The sequence below is a fragment of the Phascolarctos cinereus genome, unplaced genomic scaffold (genome assembly GCF_003287225.1).
Source record: "Phascolarctos cinereus isolate Bilbo 61053 unplaced genomic scaffold, phaCin_HiC Scaffold_726;HRSCAF=1367, whole genome shotgun sequence".
In the NCBI taxonomy this organism is placed as follows: Eukaryota; Metazoa; Chordata; class Mammalia; order Diprotodontia; family Phascolarctidae; genus Phascolarctos; species Phascolarctos cinereus.
In genome coordinates, this window is record NW_027556098.1 from 132,152,662 (window position 1) to 132,172,629 (window position 19,968).

General features: G+C 37.7%; 1 long non-coding RNA gene across 1 annotated transcript in view; it reads left to right on the forward strand.

Annotated features, from left to right (window-relative positions):
• LOC110194700 (uncharacterized) overlaps positions 1-16,044 on the forward strand; it is a 34,590-nt gene extending 18,546 nt beyond the window's left edge. The window contains exons 3-4 of the long non-coding RNA XR_002320776.2: positions 9,848-9,947; positions 11,096-16,044. This is a non-coding gene — a long non-coding RNA (uncharacterized LOC110194700). The remainder of the gene's footprint in view (positions 1-9,847; positions 9,948-11,095) is intronic.
• The last annotated feature ends 3,924 nt before the right edge of the window (positions 16,045-19,968 follow it).

Below are 19,968 nucleotides of genomic sequence, written 5' to 3' on the forward strand. Positions count from 1 at the left end.
ATGTAAATCCTCACGTTGAAAATTAACTATCTGGTTTTTCAACTAGTTCAAGCTAATTCCAGCATACCCCAGTCCTAGACCAGAGGTGCCAAATACAAAGCTTGCTGGCCTCTTTGTGGCCAGCAGCATTACAGTGAGAACTGAAGCAGATTAAAATGTAATTGGGAACTATTTAACAAAATAAATAAGAATACGAATAAAACATAGACAATGTTATTATATGGTTTTCTAAGTCAATGTGCATCCACAGGGATCCTTATGTGTAGTTTAATGACCCTCTGTTTCTGTTTGAGTTTGACTCAGACTAGAGTATAAACTCTTTGAAGATAGAGACTGTCTTGAGTCAATTTTGGATGATGACTCATTCACTAAAACACAATGAAATAGCACCCATTTATTAGGCATAAGGGAATTTTCTTGGGTGAGGAGGGGTGGGTATTTGCTGCAAAAGGGTGAGGGAGATTGTGTTGTTAAGCTAATTCTTATGCTCGGTGGTTTGGAAAGGGTATAGGGAGGTTTAGACTTGGATGAATTTGCTTTTGCTTAACTGTACAGGCTTTGCTGCTTGTATCTGCTGTATCAGAATCTGTCTATCTTTTAACTTTTGCTCGTTAGAAGTATAGGTCTTTGGCCAGATTATGCCTTGGGTAATGTCAAGCAGAAACACAGCCTTCTGGGACATGTACTTGGGACATATCCTCCCTACCTCCCCAGTCCCATCTAACAGAGACTACATATACTTAGAAGACTTTCTTAAGGAGACTCCTTTATGTGTCAAACTAATGTTTATGATGTGTCATGCCAATGTTGATGCTGTACACATTAAAGCAATGGATATTTAGTGAAGAAAAATGGTAGGAATGTCTAGGAAAACAGGATATATCTGTTCTTATAGAAGAGACAGGTGACAAAAAAGCAAATGTGTAGAGTTATTCTACTTATCTCCAAGGCAGCTCCTTTCTGAATAAATTTTGGGATGGCATATATGGGCAAGAAAAAGGGACAAAAGTTGAACAACTATTATGAATTGGTTTTGGATGTTGGGAAAGGGAGGGGAAAAGGTATACTCACAAGGTCTGGATCATTGCAGGAAGGTTAGAAGGATAATGAATGATCTTAACATAACTCTTTTCAGGGAATTAGGTTGTTCAGTACTGTGCAATCTACTTCCTTTTTCTGGACTAATGTAGATAACAAATCTTCTTGACTTACACAATTAAAAGTCTTATTCATTGAATAATGTAACAAAACATGAAATTTATTCTTATTTAGTGTACAGGAGGCTACTTTTTATTGATGTAGAGGCCGTTGTCAAATCAACTCTCTATCAACTTTGAAAGATCAAAATTAAAACAAAATCGTAACAATAAAAATGAGAAAAATATATGAGGTGCAATAAAAACAGCTCTACCTGACATCTTTAAATAGAATATTATTGCTAAAAATAGGAAATAGATGGAGGAGCAGAAATTTATACAGATTTTAACTATTTAATGAAGTTGAGTCAATTTCTTTACCGAGAGGAAAGAAGTGACAGCCAAGGGCAACTATAGTTTAGAATATATACTTGTTTGTAGAATTGTATGGAAAAAAGTATGGTGTGAAATTATGAGCAGAATAGCTTCATGATACAGCATGAAGTGGTGGAGGGAAGAAAAAGTTTACAGAAAATTTGACAAAAAATCTAATTCAGATCCAATTTGACAAAAGATCTAATCCAAGGTCATCCTGAGGACATTTAAGAACGAAGCTAGAAAGAGTACAGGAAACAGATGAAGACTAGAAAATATCTATATTTTTATAATAAATCTTTTTTTCACCCTCAGGGACAATGAAAGCACTGAATTTGAACTGTAATCTTATTGGCCCAGAAGTGTTTATAGAGGAGGTAGGAATGGTACTGAAGAGAACAAAGGTGGAAAAATCAGGTAGAGCAGACCCAGGATACCAAAGTGGTGATCTATCACATACTTTTGAGAGAATTAAGAGACTGAATCTCAAGGTACCTAAGACAGAGGAATAAAACAAAGGGGGAGAAAACATTTTCAGATTTTATTGTTACCAAAAAAGGTGACCAAGAGAATGGTAATAACTAGCCACCCCTATGTTTACTTTCCTATCTATACATAATTTTTGTGAAAATAATTTACATATGCATTTAGGATTTACTTGATGAAAATGTGAAAAGAGAACAGTCAGATTTCAACAAACAATAGTCTTTAGCAGACCACACCTTTATAGTCACGAAATTGAAGAAAGAGCCTACTGAGTTTATTACTTGTTATTTTTTTAAAAAGCATTTAATTCTGTAGAAATGACCTTAAGGATCTTTCTCAAACAAATTGTCTCCCTTTTCTGTGTCAAAATCATATATGATTCCTTGAAATATGTAACAACACTATGATTATTAATAATACAGCACAAAACAGTGATGGATGCATATACAAGGTGTTTGCCACTGTTATGGATGATATCCAATGCACAGTATAAATAAGAAAGGGATTTGCTATGGATGATGAGGTCTTCTAAATGTCTGTGTTTGTGGATGATATTGTTCTGACTGTATCAAGTCCCAGAACATTGAAGAGTTTCCTAAATGAGACCCATAATCATTCAAAAGAGTTTGGTCTCTCGATGAAAGAAAACCAATTGGATGAACAAAATCTATTGTCTAGATGACAATACGGCACTGGGTGGCTAACTCATACAGCTTTTCCATACATCTTGGACAAATACCATGAATGAACAATGAACTGGCCTCAGTAACAATAGGAGGAAAGCAGGCTGGATTACCTCAGGAAAATTACACAGTTCTGATGATCCTAAGTGTTTCCCTTAGAGGTTCATCTTGTAAAAATCATCATTCTTCTCACCAAGTTGAATTACTGTAAGAAGGGATATGCCAGAGCTAGCCCTAACCTGGGAGATTATTAATTTAAAAAATCATTATTTATTTATTTTTAACATACATTATTTTAAAAATTTTATCTTTTGATTTTATTTTTTATAATTGCATTTAAAAACAATTTTAACATTTTTAAAAAAAAGTTCCAAAATCTCTTCCTCTCTCCTTTCCCCCCTCCTTGAGAAGGTAAGCAATTTGATTTAGATTATACATGTACACTCATGAAAAACACATTTCCATATTAATCATGTTGAGAAAGAGAACAGACCAAAAACTGAAGACAAAATTAAGTAAAAATAATGTTTCAATCTACATTCAGACTTTGTCAGTTCTTTCTCTGGAGGTGGATAGCATTTTTCATCATGAATATTTTGGAATTGTCTTGGATCACTGCATTGCTGAGAACAGCTAAGTCATTCACAGTTACTCTTTGAACAATATTGCTATTAACTGTGGACAATATTCTCCTGGTTCTGCTCACTTTACTTTGCATCAGTTCATATGTCTTCCTGAGTTTTTCCTGAAAGCATCCTGCTTGTCATTTCTTGTAACACAATAGTATTCCATCACAATCATATACCATTACTTGTTTAGCTATTCCCCAATTTAGGGCATCCCCTCAATTTCCAATTCTTTGCCACCACAAAAAGTGTTGTTGTTTGTCCTTCATTCTCAAAGAAGACCAGTGACATCAGGAAGGTGTCGTCTTGATTTTCCAGTGAATTGGATTTAAATGAGGTAGGACTGTGCAAAGTTATTAGCCACCCTCTTTCCTCCATAGTCATTTGAAGTCCAGTAGCAAGATATAGGTCAGACAGGATGGATGCAATCGGACCCCTTGACCTTTTAAAGCTAAGGTCTTTCTCAGGTCTCAGTTTGTCTGAGGCAACATCTGTTCAGTGAATAAAGGCCAGGCCAGAATTGAGACAAAAGATAGCCTAGTTTACCTTCTCAAAAGAATCAGTCTGGAAAGGGTAGACCCTCAGGATTTCTGGCCAGTACAGAAGCAATTGCTATTTACACTCACTGTGAGCCACTGAAACCCAAACAATATCAACAGTCTTGAACTGGAACCTATAATTGACCAGTTAGTGAGATCCAGAGTGATTTGGGTTTAAAGTAGTCAAGCAGCTCCATTTGAATCCCAATGGGTTTTATCAAAGCCTGATTTTCTAGAGCTATATTTCAAGAAATCATAGATGAAAACTATGTGAGACAAAAGAGTTAATTGTCCAAGCTTTTTTTTTTTTAATGATAGAATAAGTAAGTATGGAAAAAAGTAAATCCAGCCAGTGATCAAAATTTATATTCCTTTGTACAGAGTACCCACATGTAAGGGTATGACTGCCTATGTGCACAGAGATGGAAGAAGAGGAAGGAAAGAAGGAAGTATTGCCCAACTGGAATTGCCTAGTTGGGTCTCCAGTGAGGCAGCTAGCTACTTCTACTCACAAATTGTTGTTTGTCTTTTCTCTAAGAGGACCAATGACGTCAGGTGGGAGATGCCTTGATTTGCAAGTGAATTGGGTTTAAGTGAGGCAGGGCTGTGCAAAGTCATCAGCCTCACTCTCTCCTCTTTGGGAACCCCAAATAACAGACCTAATAATGGTATTGCTCCATAAGAGGGTGTGCACAGTTGATCTTTTTGGGATAAAGAATTAGTAGTGGTATTTCTGGGTCAAAGGTATGCATAGTTTTGTAGCCTTTTGGAAAAATTGTCCCAATTTTTCTACCTCCTCTCCAATATTTGCCATTGTCCTTTTCTGTCATATTAGCTTATCTGATAGGTGTGAAGTGATACCTCAGCATTGTTTTAATTTTAATTTCTCTAATCAATAGTGATTTAGAGCATTTTATTTCATATGGTTATAGACAGCTTTGATTTTTTGTTCTGAAAATTGCCTGTTCATATTTTTTGACCATTTATCAATTGGGGAATGACATATATTCTTATAAATTTGGCCCAGTTCTCTATATATTTGATAAACGAGGCCTTTATCAGAGAAACCTCCTGTAAAAAAATGTCTCCCAGTTTTCTGCTTTCCTTCTGGTGTTGGCTGTATTAGTTTTGTTTGTGTAAAACTTTTTCAACTTAAGGTAATAAAAATTATCCATTTTACATCCAATAATGCTCACTATCACCTGTTTGGTCATAAATTTTTCCCTTACCCATGGATCTGATAGGCAAAATATTCCTTAATCCCCTAATTTGCTTATGATATCACCCTTTATGTATAAATCATGTATCCATTTTGACATTATCTTGGTGTATGGTATGAGATATTTCTTTATACTTAGTTTCTGCTAAACTTCTTTCCAGTTTTCCCAGCAGTTTTTGTCAAATAGTGAGTCCTTGTCCCAAAAGCTTGGATCTTTGCATTTATCAAACACTAGATTACTATTGTCTTTACTATGGTGTATTATATACCTAATCTATTTCACTGCTCCACCACTGATTTCTTATCCAGTACCAGGTTATTTTCATGATTACCACTTTGTAATATAATTTGAAATCTGGTATTGCTAGGCTGCCTTTCTTCACATCTTTTTCCATTGATTTCCTTGATATTCTTGACCTTTTCTTCTTGCAGATGAGTTTTGTTGTTATTTTTTCTAGATCTATAAAATAATTCTTTTGTAGTTTGATGGCATGGCAAGATTGTTATTTTCAGTGGGAACCTTTGTACCTCAGGAACTGGTAATCACTACAAATCAGTTTTTCATTTACTGTTTTGTAGATTGTCCAAATTGAAGACATTTTTAATAATGTGAGTTAAATTTAAAAGTATGTGTAAAGCATACATTGTTTTCTTTCTCCTCTTGTACCAAGCATACTTTGAGCAATTAAGTCATTTTGACTATTATAAATACCCAAATTAATTTCTGAAGACCTATGAAGGAAGACACTATGTGCATCCAGAGAAAGAACTGATAAATAGGTGTACAGAATGATTTTACACACATATACACATATGTATATATGTATGTATAATGACACACACACATTTGTGTCTAATGGTAGCCATCTCTGGTGGGGGGGAGGGGAGGGAAGAAAAAAAGGAAAAAGATGTTACATGATAACTTTATTAGATATTTTTAAAAATAGTAAGTTGTATGTAATAGATTTGCAGTTTCATGTAACATCATTTTTTAAAAAAAATTCTACTGTTATGGAAATTCTTATTTATTTCATAAATTAAAAAGAAAAAAAGAAAAATCAGGTAAAAGTTGTCATAAATGGCAGGCAATAAAAGATGGGCATGATAGATAGGGTGCTGGGCCTGAACTCAGGAAGACTCATCTTCAGTTCAATCTGGCCTTAGACACTTACTAGCTGTGTTGTGTGACCATGGATAAGTCACTTAACCCTGTTTGCCTCAATTTTCTTATGTGTAAAATGAGTTGGAGAAGCAAATAGCAAACCACTTCAGTATCTTTGCCAAGAAAAACCCAAAATGGGGTCATAAAGAGTCAGACATGACTGAAATGACTGAACAACAACGGCAAAAGATGGATTGGTCATATATCAAGAGTAACAAATAACCAAGAGATAGCTACAAGCTCCATTGGTACCTAACACAATATTAAGAGAATTGGAGTATGCTGGCTGAGGGAAAGCCCCTTCCATGAGTTTAAGGGAAGACATGGATAAGAGTCACATAGGATGGCCAGGTCTATTTGGGTTCTGATCTTCAGCACTGGAGTTTGGTTCTATATAAATGAGACCAGAGATCCATTATACAATGTTTATAGAACATTACATATTTCAACAAATTTCCATTTATATTATTTTTAATCCTCATAATAGCCCAACCCTGAGGGAGATAAAGAAAATGTTATTGTACACCTTTTATAGATGTGGAGACTGAAGTTCAATTAAATTGAATGTCTTACCCAAAGGTCACCCAGTAAAAAGGGGAGAGACATAGACTTGGGGCTCAAACCAGGACTTAAGAATTGTGAAGGAGAAAGAATGGCAGTCTTGGAGTCAGAGTTTGTACAAATTATATCAGAATGCTAGTCCTATTGCTTACTATCTACGCGACTTTGAATAAGTCACTTTTTTCTTTTGGTCCTAGTTTCTTCATTTCCAAAATTAAAGCATTGGAATAGATGATCTCTAAGATCCCATCAGCAGGGCACAGTGGATAGAACACCAGGCCTAGAGTCAGGAAGTCCTGAATTCAAATCCAGCCTCAGACACTTACTAGCTGTGTGACCCTGGGCAAGTCACTTAACTCTGCCTCATTTTTCTTCATCTGCAAAATGAGCTGGAGAAGGAAATGGCAAACCACTTCAGTATTCTGCCAACAAAGCTACAGATGGGGTCATGAAGAGTTGTATACAACTGGAACGCCTGAACAAGATCCCATCAAGCCCTAAGTGTTAGATGATTCCACATACAGTGCTTTCTTCATTAAACTACAGTTATCCCTTCCACATCACAGGGGTTAGGAGATGGCACCCCTGAGATCTGTAAAATCTGCATAAAATGTTTTGGCCCGCCCTTTGTACCAGAGGAGAAGTCTGAATTTTTTCTTTTTCTTTTATGGGGTATTTACAGACTCTTACTGTAAAATTTGGGTTAAGTATTTGGTCATAGGCTCTGTGTCATCTGCTGGACTTTGTGTGTCATCTGCAGCTTCTGTAAAACTCCTCCAAAATTCCTATTTAATTTCTTATGCCGACCTGTGATGTATTGAAACTGTGAGGTTGTTGTTTGTCTGTCGTTCTCGAAGAGGACCATGGCATTAGGGAGGTGATGCCATGACATGCAAGTGAATTGGATTTAAGTGAGGGAGGACTGTGCGAAGTCACCAGTCTCACTTTCTCCTTCAGAGCCATCTGGGTCCAGTGGCGAGATGGGGAAAGTCGGGATGTGGAAGGGATAACTGTAGATTGCTGAGTTGTAAATTTGACTTACTAATTTTAAAAAAGAAAATATATGATGTAGAGCAAAATTCAAAGAAATACAATTTCCTAGGTACAATGTAGCATATTTGTAATTTAATCATAGTTTCATGTATTTTATTTTAAATCTTCACTTACTGTGCTAGTAGCTTTAGTATCAAAAAGAACACATAGGTGCTTTCACTCATCCTATGACCCATGCAGTAACAAGACAGACCTTTTATTACCTGCTTTAAGTGCCGAAATACATCAGGGCTTATCTACAACTCATCCTGCTCTACTCACCAAGGGAATTTCATTCCAACTTTTAACTGTCTATCACTCATGTGAGAGAAAGTGATAAGTACTTCCTGAACACCCCAATTAGCTCTCAGGGCACTTCCTTCTTATTCAGCCTTGCCAGCACCTCCTTTTGCACTCTGAGAAATTTCTTTCCTTCTTTCATATAGGTTGCTTAGAAAAAAGATAGCAGTTACAGAGGCATAAGTTTATAATGCACAAATACCTTTTCCTACCCCCAAACAGGAAGTTATCCTGGCAACCTGCCTATAGCTTTCTCTCAATAATATCACATCCATCTTGTGAGCTCTTTAAAGAAACTATAATAGCTGGGTAACGTACACAGGTTAAACCCATTTTCATTTCATCCTGCCTGGCACATGTTAAGAAGATGGGTATGATACTGTTAGTTCAATATCTTGTCTTTGGGAGTTTGTGGAAAAACCAAAAATAATTTCATGTTTTGGAGACAGTTTCAGGAAATGGGGATATGACTCCCCAGTGGACTTGCCAACAGATAGGCCTGTGGGAGCACCGGCCCTGGTGACAGGGGGACCTGAGTTCAAATCCGGCCTCAGACACATAACATTCACTAGTGACCCTAGGAAAGTCACTTAACCACAATTGCCTCACCAAAAAACAAAACAAAACAAAACAAAATAATCCAACAGATAGACCTGAATTCTATAGAAACATTTGGAAGCCTGAAGTATGGAGGTTGTATATATGTAGTCACTATGCTTGTGTGTTTAAGAACTGCATCTGGGTGGTTAAAGCTCAGAATAGGATAAATGAGGCCCGTGAAATATGAGAACAATAACAAAAAAGGACTGTTCAGAATAAGAAGAAAAACACAGAAAGGATAATCCCTTTGCTCAGAGAAGATAATGTAAAATTAACAGATGTCAGAAAAATGAATATTTTCCCTCCTGTCTATTAAGGAGAATGATCTTCAAATTGTAAAGGGTAGAACAAATGAAGATAAGAGGGAACTGAAGTCTCAACTAGGTGATGAGAGAGTCAGATAGTGCCTAGTCACTTTAAATGAGTCCACTTCTGCAGGTCTAGGTGAATTACATCCCAGGGTACTGAAATCATTTATAGATGGGTTCATAGAACTACCGTGGGTAATCTCTGAGGCATAACTGAACATGGTCTGTGTTTATATGTGTGCATTTTTAATCAGTCTGCCTTTCAAGACCCTGAAAAATCATGTGTTCAATAAATGTTGTTAATATTGATGTTGATGATGAAAATGGTTGGTATACATTGTCTATTTCATTCATTTGGTAGCTGCTGATGTATTGTCTTTTGTCTTATATAGAACAATTATTTATCAAATGCTATTTAAGTTTTCACATGTTTATCTTCTTTCTCCATTGAGGTTGCAAGCTCCTTAAGGGTAAGGATCAAACTTTTCACCTTGTATTCCTTAGAATACCTGCATAACATCTTGCTCATAATAGTAGCTTAATAACCATCTGTTGATTGTGTGAGCCTTTGAGATTTAGCCAAATTTAGCTTAAGTTCTAAAAGAATTCTCACCCTCTTTACCTTCCTTTATAAAAACAAACCTTAGTGGACCTGGAACTACAGTTGTTATAATGAATAGATAAATACATAGTGTGGTTTAAAGAGTGACTAGGCAGGGTCTTCTTTTCCAAAATGCCTGAAATTTCAGTGCCTGAAATTCTCCTATTAGAAAGTAATTTTTTACGGTTAAGAATTTTTTTTTCTTGTTTTTGATGCTAGGCATGGTGATGCACAACTATAATCCCTGTTACTGGAGAGGCTGAGTCTGGTGAATCACTTAAGAAGATAGAGCATCCTTGCTAAGGCTGGCACCAGGATGGTGAGGGCCCAGGAGTGAGAGTATGCCCAGATTGCATAAGTAGGGGTAGAGTGACCTATTTTGGAAACAGAGCAGGACAAAGCTTGATCAGCCGTGGGTTTGGGTCTGTGAGTAATCACTGAGTGAGATTAGAAAACCTAATCTAAAAATATTATATCCTTGTAAGATGCTGATGACCCTAGGAGGACTAGCACATTAAATAATTATTAGTCATTAATCCCTTTGTCTGAACTGGGTTAAACTGATGATAATAGATTTTGAGAAAAACAAAGAGATAAGGCTAGGTCCAGGACATAGAACACTCCCCACAAAAAGAGCATGCTGTGGTAGTAACTCTGAACATCGAGGGGTCAGCAGAAGGGTATGGGGAGTATAGGGGGAAAGATGCTGCAGTGGGGATAGGAGGAGACCAAAAATAAGCTTCATCTACTTAACAGTTTTGCCAAGGGCTGCCCTTGCTTGGGGCACCTTGATGGGGAATATGTTCTCACCTTCAGCAAGCAGCATTGTAGAAAATCAGTCTAACAATCCATTGTTATGAATTTCATACTTACTCTAGGGACTTAAATGCAATCCTCAGTGTGGGAGAAAGCTGTAATGGAATCTTGGTAAGAACATTGCAGAGCAATGTCTTCGGTGTATTTAGGCAGAGGCAGAATCCAAATAAAAAGCAGCAGGCATTTAAAACCACCTCCTGCCTCTAATGTTCTTGCTAATGATACCAATGAAAATGAATTTGCTTGGTATTGATATGCATGTCATACGCATGCTCGACAGAAACCCCTATAATTTGGCATTAGTTAAATGTACCATTAAAATGAAGTGTTCGCTAAAGAGCGGCACTGTCTCTTACCAACCTTGAAAGCACTTGCTGAAACTATATTAAGCTTCTCAAACTATATTAAGCCATTCCCATTCTAGGTTCCTTGGTGTTCTGTGCCTTGTTGATTGAAATTCTTTATAGGGAGGAAGAAGAGTCTAAAAGACTCTGGACTTTTGTGTGTATTGTAACTTTGGGGATCTGGCTGGTATTACTAGGAGAGGGTGAAAGGAGCACATGTCTATTGTGAAGAGCCTGACCGTGAGCAAAAATATTGTATCTGGGAAGTTTAAATGCCTGATTCTGTCATTTTTCCTTCCTTTTCTAGGCACCCAAGGCTCTCAGGCCACCTCAAATTCTCTTCTATCAAAGAGAAAAGGAATCTGAGAAGTGAAAACATAGGATGCGGCAAACTTTGTTTTTGTACCCTTCCACCTCTTACTCCCTCTTCATAATTCTTTTCCTCTTTGTGCATTACTATGTACCCCTACCTTCTGCCCTGTATCTAGTATCATCTTATTGCCCCTTGACCACACAGGACACCAACCATGGTGAATAGTTGGGGAAGATGCAGAACAGGGCAGTAGGAGAAAATCTAGACATGTAACTTGGGTACCAAGGGAGCCATGGCATCAGATAACTGACATGATACAAGGTGGGCAGTAAGTGATATTATGGTAAGCAAGGAGGGGAGGGCATCAGGATAATTGGATGGAAGGTTGTGGGGATCATAGAGATCTCACAAGATCAGGTGGTTTGAATGTCAATTAGAGTTTCAGTCCTTGGGAGGACTATTGAGAGCTAAGTATGGCCCCAGTCCCATAGGAACTGAGGTATGGAGTAAGATAGTTAGTGAGAGAGGGACTTTGACACAGGGGAACAAGTCAGAGTCTGGCACCAAGTCATACAAATTTTAGGGTCTGTCATAATGGATACCTAAAGCCCATTTGCTAGAACCAGGGTGCAAGATTAGTTGGAGAGGGATCAACAAAAAAAGTGATCTGAGGCTAATTTCTCTGAGTGATGGACCCAGAAGTCCTCTTTTCCCTGCCTAAGGATCAATTGGTCTCAGAGCTGGAGGACGACTGAGATTATAAGTAGGAAATAAAGAGCCCAGCCTAAAGAGCTTCAGGGTCAGGGAACCAGATCTATCATTAAAATTCTGGAGCTCTAGACTTGTCTCCCCACCCTGGCTCCTCAAAATTTGCTTGTTCTGCATCCCATTCTTGTAGGACCATGGTGCTTATCTCCTAGGAAAGCAAAGAACCAGGTCTCTGAGATGGTGGAACATAATGAGAATAAGCTTTTTTTTTTTTTGCTAGGCAGTGGGGTTAAGTGACTTGCCCAGGGTCACACAGCTAGTGATTGTCAAATGTCTGAGTCTGGATTTGAACTCAGGTCCTCCTGACTCCAGGGCTGGTACTCTATCCACTGTGCCACCTACCTGCCCTGAGAATAAGCTTTTTTGAGAAGGTTGTGTGGGAAGTAAAATAAAAAGTCTAGGCACTTTCAGGACAGCACAGGCTTGAAGGGAGTAAAGCAGAGTGTGTGTGTGTGTGTGTGTGTGTGTGTGTGTGTATGTGTGTGTGTGTGTGTGTGTGTGTGTGTGTGTGTGTGTGTGTGTGTAGGTGGGATAGAAGTAGCAGGGCATTAATCAATCCCAAAACAGAGTTAATTCTAAAAAAACCAAATAAAGTAGGTTGTGTGTCTATGTATTAATTTCTATGAAGATGACAACATGCAATGCATGGGAGTTACAGTCCAGAACTGGCTCAGTTTGGGAGCTGGGAGTACAGAGTTATATGCCCTTCAAAGAATAGGTGTTCTCAAGGGGTGCCAATCAACTCTGATTGGTCAACACACTGGTAGGTGGGCTATATTAAAATGAGGGTCTTGAGTATGTGCCTTAGGTCACTTAATCCTGGTCAAAGACCAACAGGGGCTGATATCACCCCACTTCCTGACAGAGGAAATACTTCTTTTATCATATCACTCCCCCAACCATACCAGATCATTCCCAACCTTGGGCTATCTAGGCAGAAGGATCTGTCTCCACCGAAGCCTGAGCAGCTTCCAATGCAATCTCATTATCAGTAATGTCATTCTGAAGAACTTTAGAGAAGGGGGGAATGGGGGGAAGCTCTGAGAATCATTTTTCATAGTACCTAGAATAGTGCTAGAGTGAGAATATGTCCTCTTTTCCCTGGCTCATAGACATCAGAATATACAGAATAAAAGAATGTTACAACTCAGATACATAATAAGTGTAGAACTGTAAAAGACCTTATAGATTATTTTGTCCAATCCTCTTATTTTACAGGTGAGGAAATTGAGATATAGAGAGTGAGAGTGACTTGCCCAAGGCCAAATGTCAATTGCAGGGTTAGGACAGGAAGTCTGACCTCTTGACTTCTTACCTTCCTTCCTTCCTTCCTTCCTTCCTTCCTTCCTTCCCTCCTTCCATTCCTTTCTTCCATTCTTTCTCCTCCCTTCATATTTTCTTTCTTTCTTACCAAATGAGATAATATTTGTAAAGTGTATCCTGAGATGTAATGTTTTCAAGGTTTGAGGAGAATGGATAGTGTCTACTTTCAACTGAATGGAATGACTCAATCAATACTGGTTTCCCATTTTCATGAAGTCCTTGGAGGCCAGAGCAAAGGGAATTCACCTGCTGCTGCAAGTGCCCTTTATGAAACTGGTATAACAAGATTGACTGAACTCTTTGGGAAATCTGGAGAAAATGAGCTCACGGTTATACATTAAACATCATCCCTTTCTCCCTGGAATCTCCCCAGACCTAACTAGACACGATTCCTTCTCTCTGACCTTTTTTATTCACTTGTCTTTGGTTTGAGTGGAGAGCCTACAACCCTTTGGTTTCCTCTCCTACCACCCCTGGGAACTCCTTCCCCTTTTTTCTGATCAACGTTGTATCCTCTTTTTCATCTGGGCTATTTTCTGCAAATCTCTCTGAACAATTTCCACACCTCTTCCCAGGTGTGTGATGTAATGGCATTTATCAAGAGTCAGTCTCAGGCAGAAGCCTCTTTTGAATGGACATAGGATAAAGGGGGAAAAGAACTTAATAAAAAGAAAGAATTTGCAGTGAGCCAAAGGCAGGAAAAATTGACTTGATAAAAGAACAGAGCTGTCAAATGCTCAGATTTTCCTTTGTTCCAGAACCCTTTGAAACCTTATTTCATACAACAGAGCCAACTTAAATAAATATCTGTTAAAGGAAGGGGGTGTCACTAAAAGGCTACAATGTCACTGCAACAAGGTTATCCATCTAACAGGTTTCAGAGGTGGGAGATGTATATTATGGTGCTTCTGAAGCATTTAATCTTGGGCAATGGAGGCCCAGTTATTTCTAACTTGGTAACAGAATGAAATTGCACAAAGAAGTTACATTTCAAAGGACCAGTTGTTAAATAGGAAATTGAATTCACAGAGGGGAAAAAAATGTGTCCCAGAAACTGTGACTTGATTATGTAGAAAACATAGGATTATAGACAGTAGATTTTTTCAGAGGCAAACAGGATTATGCCCTTTGGGAATAGCCATTGTCATCACTGGGGAGGCTTTTTGTCCAACTTTTTAGTAATCGAAGCCTGAGTTGAGTTTCTGAGTGAATGTGAGGTATGTGTATGTGCAGGCGTGTGTATGTGTGTGTTGTGTGAAGTACTGTCAGAATATTTCTACAACTTTCTTTGAGATACATGAGTCAAGTTGGAATTTACTCCTCTGAAATCCTTTCTTCAATTCAATTTCACATGCCAAAGCTTTTCCCCCCTTCTTTTCTCAGTTAATTTATATAATAACACAGGTTTGGAGAAGCTAGAGGCATATGTTAATGGTCATAAAAACCACGGCTATACCTGGTTATATTTTAAGAATATATGCTTAGGCTGAGCATTGTGGCATATGTCTATAACCCCCACTACTGGGAAGGCTGAGACTGATGGATCTCTTGAGCTCAGTTGTTCTGAGCTGTGGTAGGGCTAAAACCAATCAAGTGTTTGCACTCTCTGGCACCAATACAGTGACCCTCCAGGAGTGGGGTGGGGTTATCAGGTTATCTAAGGAGGAATGAACAGACATGGGCTCCTTAGGGAGTCTGCTAACCCCCTAGTCTTGGGAGCTCACCATATTGCTGTAAAACTTTGTGTGGACATCCATTCTACTTTAGTCCACTACAACCCAGAACTTCTATGCTGAAGTGATCTACCAGTTTTGTTGTCTCCTATAGCAGGGATTATATACACGTGCTACCACACCCAGCATTTGAATGCATAATTCATGCACTATACCGTTTTCTCAGTGGATGACCCTTATTTCTCTGTTACAAATATAGATATAAGTATAGGCAAAGCAAGACTCCGGGGACTAGGTGCAAGGATCCCTGGGAAATGTAGCACATTGTCTAAAAGAGACAGTGTAATCTTCCCTCCTGGGAAAGAGATTGGACAGGACTGATCAGGGTCCTGCAAATTCTAGAAGTTTTTAAACTACTCTAAGAAGGAGATGGAGAGCAGTGGCTCCAGCACTAGCAGCAGAAGCAGCAGTGAGAGACTATGCATGAGAACTGACCATCAGCTCTAAGCGTATGGAACCTTTCCTCATTTACTGCTCTGCTTGGCTTGAAAGAAGCCATCTGGGAAGTGATTGAACTGTGCTTACACTGAAACACTGCTGGGATATAGTGAATGGATTCACTCAATTTTTTTTTTTCGTTTGCTTTATCATTACTTGACTAGCACTGTTTACTTCTAAGTGTTCTTTGTTCTATTTAAGTTCCATGTCATTTCAATAGCATTTAAAATTTTTTTTCTTGCTTTACATAAAAATTACACCTGATCTTGATTGTTTTCTGAGTGTGAATCTTTGTAAGTAAGGAGTGTAAATGTGGGGAAGCCAGTAGCTTTTGGAATATTTAGAATTACAGGTCTCAGATCTTTGTCTCTAGCCTAGTGATCTGAGATCACTCTCATCTGGGGGCTAAGAATATTTAGAATGTTTTATAAATAAACTGTATCTTTAAAAGCTAACTTTGGAGAGAAACAGAAACATGTGGAGTGGGGCTAACTTGCCTCTGGGTTATCTATTAAGGATCAACAAACTGCTTAAGAAAATGTACTTTTTAAAGGTATTTTTTCTGTTGTTGAAATGTATACATAAATTTTGTGTTAAGTATACTTTTGTTAACATGTATGATTTTTCATGTAAAAGTGTATAAATGAATTTATTTTTTAAAAAAGCCCTTAAAAAAGTTCATACTGTCATTGCCTTTACTTGTGTATTTTAAGGGATTGTTGGTCTCACTAATACAACATTTCCTCTGCCAGTGAAGGTCAATTTTTAATCAGTGGTCTTTCCTCATCCTGTGCTTCTCTTGCCCATGTCCTCCCCTATGAATATAATGAGAGCTGAAAAGGACCTCAGAGGTCATCTAGTCCAACTCCCATATTTCACATATGATGAAGGTGAGGCCCAGGGGTTAAGTGATTTGCCAAAAGTCATACATGTAAGTTCTCTACAGGGAATCTACATGATTCCTGGGTGAGTTGGGTGTCATTATCTATACCTTGTGACGTTTCATGGATACCAGTGGAATATATGGGCTGCCAGTCTTTTGTTTCATACTCTTGCAATGTAGCCACCCCAATCCCTTTTTCTTTTTTTTTCCTTTTTTGTTTCTTTTTCTAGCAAGGCAACTGGGGTTAAGTGACTTGCCCAGAGTCACAGAGCTAGTAAGTGTTATGTGTCTGAGGCTGGATTTGAACTCAGGTCCTCCTGACTCCTGACTAGGTACACTGTGCCACCTAGCTGCTGCCTCATCCCTTTTTCAATTATGTATCTCTTTATCCTTCTTGTGTGTGTGTATATTTTTTTTGGCTGGTAATATGCTGTAACCCATTTATACTCTCTACGGACCTTTCCATCGCTTTTTGTGTAACCTACAAATTTGATTCTCTATAAATTATTCTATTCCATGATTTGCAACCACACAGCATTGCTGAAGGAATATTTGGGACTTTAAAGAAAAGATTGCTTTTGTTTCTGAGAGGAGCTGGAGGCCATTAAAAACACTGTTTTCCCAAAAATAACAAAATTCATTCTCCTCCAATTAAATTCTGGGCCCAATTGATTATCCATTTGTATAGTATTTTTCCAGGATATCTGTAGTGCTCTATGGGTTATCTGTCTAACTGCATGAGTTATCATAGTTTGCACACAAATAAGAACATGTAGAGGACTTTACCATCCACAGGAGATCTCTTCCATTTTAAATCTATGTTGAGTATCCTTTATGAGGTGCTAAGCTTATGTCTCCAATCAGAATGTTTTCGATTCCATTCAACAAGAATTTATTGAACAAGTACTTAGAATAGAAGAACAAAAAAAAAATGAGTCACTGCCCTTAGGGAATTTACATTCTACTGAATGAAAACAATATGAACATAGATAAGTATTTATAAAATGTATTGTGCAAACAGACAAAGCTCTCCTGTTCCCCCCTTTTAGATTATTTTTAAAAATCAATTTGAATATTTAACATATTATTCTACAGTATTAGAATCTAATATAAAATTTAAATAAAAATTTAAAATTATTTTTTTAAAGAAAGCATTTAAAAGTTACTACTCTGAAGTCTTTGGACTAATATGAAACAGAAAACTCATCAGTCTTTCTCTAAATTCTAAAACAATATTCTGGTGGTTCCCTGCCTCTCTGATCAGCCAGGAAGGATTCCTCCCCTGAAAGTGATTAGGGGAGCAACTGGGCAAGGGCAAGGGGCCCTTAAATGATGTGCCTAGGAGTTAGAGTTCCTCTCTCAATGCCCTGAAAAGATTATGATAATAACTCGCCTAAGAGAATATAGTGATTCACCTAAGAGAAGGAAGGAGTCTCCTGGGTGAGGGAGCACCCTGGTTGGAAGGGGTCATTGAAGGAACATTATTATTGTTCTTCTAGTTCTGCTCACTTCACTCTGTGTCAATTCATAAGTCTCAGTTTCCTCTGAGGTTGTCCATTTCATCATTTATGGCACAGTAATATTCCATTACATTCACAAAATACAATTTGTTTAGCAATCTCCCAATAAACGTCCACCCTTTTAGTTTCCAGTTTTTGGCTAACATGAAAAGATCGGTTATAAATATTTTTGTTCATATAAATCCTTTCCCTGTTGCTTTGATATCTTTGGGGGGGGGGTATAGGCCAAGTAGTGCTATAGCTGGATCAAAACTCTGGCAACTTTCTTGGCAAAGTTCCAAATTGCTTTCCAGAAAGACTGGACTAAAGCATAGCTCCAGTAACAGTGCACTGGTGCGCCTGTTTTCCCACGAGCTGCAACATTTCTTCTTTTCTTTTGTCATCATTGGCAGTCTGATAGGTATGAGGTAGAAACTCAGAATTGCTTTAATTTGCACTTCCCTAATTATTAGGATGATAGTGTTCTCAATAAATATAGTCAAAATAAGAGGGAAACTGATGAAAGCCCAATAAAACCATGTAATTAGTACCATTTACATTTAAACATAATATATGCATATTTTGACTATATAGCACAAACAGCTTGCTTGCTATGTTACCTTTTGGCCTATCTGGTAGGGTTTTCTTCCAATATTTGGGAACTTTTCATGAATAGAGTAGGAATCTGAAAAACTAGAATCACAAGAGATGCAAATCTAGATACAGGATGGATTTCAATTGCTAGCTACCTCTGGTGTAGCTAAATGGTAACTTGAAGTACAGACTCATGGTGGGTTGTGCTGAAGCATGAGAAAGTATGTGGCTGTGTAGAAAATACTGTAGCAATTAACTGCCATTGTTTGGAGGTGGCCTCAAAGTAATCACATGTACCTTAGCTGTTTAAGGAAAAAGTCTATAGATGCATTATTATAGAGTTATATATTATAGAGTCTGTCGATCTATTATTGTAGAATTATCCTATAACTCATTTTTTTTTTGGAAACTAACCAAAGGTGAGAATTAGTTAAGCTCCAAGCTTGCCCACTTTCTCAACCTTAATGTTACTTTCTAGGGTTCAGTTTTATATGAAGTGAATCAGGCTAGCTTTTTCTCTGCCCCTTGCCCATGCCTTGTTCATTCCTGCTTGCATGTTTTTGCTCATTTTTATTAAAAAATATTTATTAAGTGTGTGTACAGCAATGAGTAAGATACTAGAGATAAAAAAAAATAGTCCCTGTTCTCAAGGTACTTACATTTTCAGAATATATTGTTTCCCTGTGTGGAGTACTCTCTTCCTCTTTCTACCTATTCAAATACTACTCCAACCTTCTTGTCTCTATTTCTGCTTTGCCTCCAATAAGCTTTCCTTCACTGCCCTAACACATACCCAATTCTACTCTTCTTATACTCTCACTGTGTTTATGCTCTTTACTATGCATTTTGGCTTTCATACTGAGGAATGCACTGTTCTCTGTTTTATATATATGTATAAATACACATTCCCCAAATAAACCATAAACACCAATGAGGGCAGAGAATGCATTTTATATTTTGTATTATCTATAGTGATGTCAAATAAAAATGGAGCAACTAAACCGTATACAAGGATTGCTGGGCCTTGTATTGACTCAGAAAACCACATATCAGTATTATCTATTTCTATTATATTTTTATTTATTTTGTTAAATATTTCCCAATTACATTTGGATCTGGTTCTGCCCCATTTGGCCCCCCCAAAATGTGGCTGGCAGGCCCATGTTTGACACCTCTGGGTTATAGCACCTACCTCAGGGTTTTACACAAAGTAGGTGCTTAGCATCTGTGGAATTAAATTGAAGTCATCTCTGACTTGGATCTTGCATTCTCAGGCACCATTTTTTAGATTACATAGCTCTTGAGACCCTGATGGAGAGCAGGGAAGGCAAGTGTTATTCAAAATGTTAGAAACATATTAGAGTTAAGAGCCTAAAAAAGGCAAATTTGCTGAACAGAAAAATGTTGAGGGATTGTAATGACAGGGCTCTGTATTGGGAACATTGGTTTTGTGCACTAATTGTATTTTAAAGTATTTAACAAAAGCAATTTAAAATCTTGAAAAGGATAAATTGCTCACCCTATCCTAGAGTCTTCAAATGTGTGTTTCTCGTTCTCAAATTTAAGATTCTACAGGGAATGCTGACAGAGCTAATTAGTAAAGGGCCAGATTTCTCAGTGGCTGAAAGT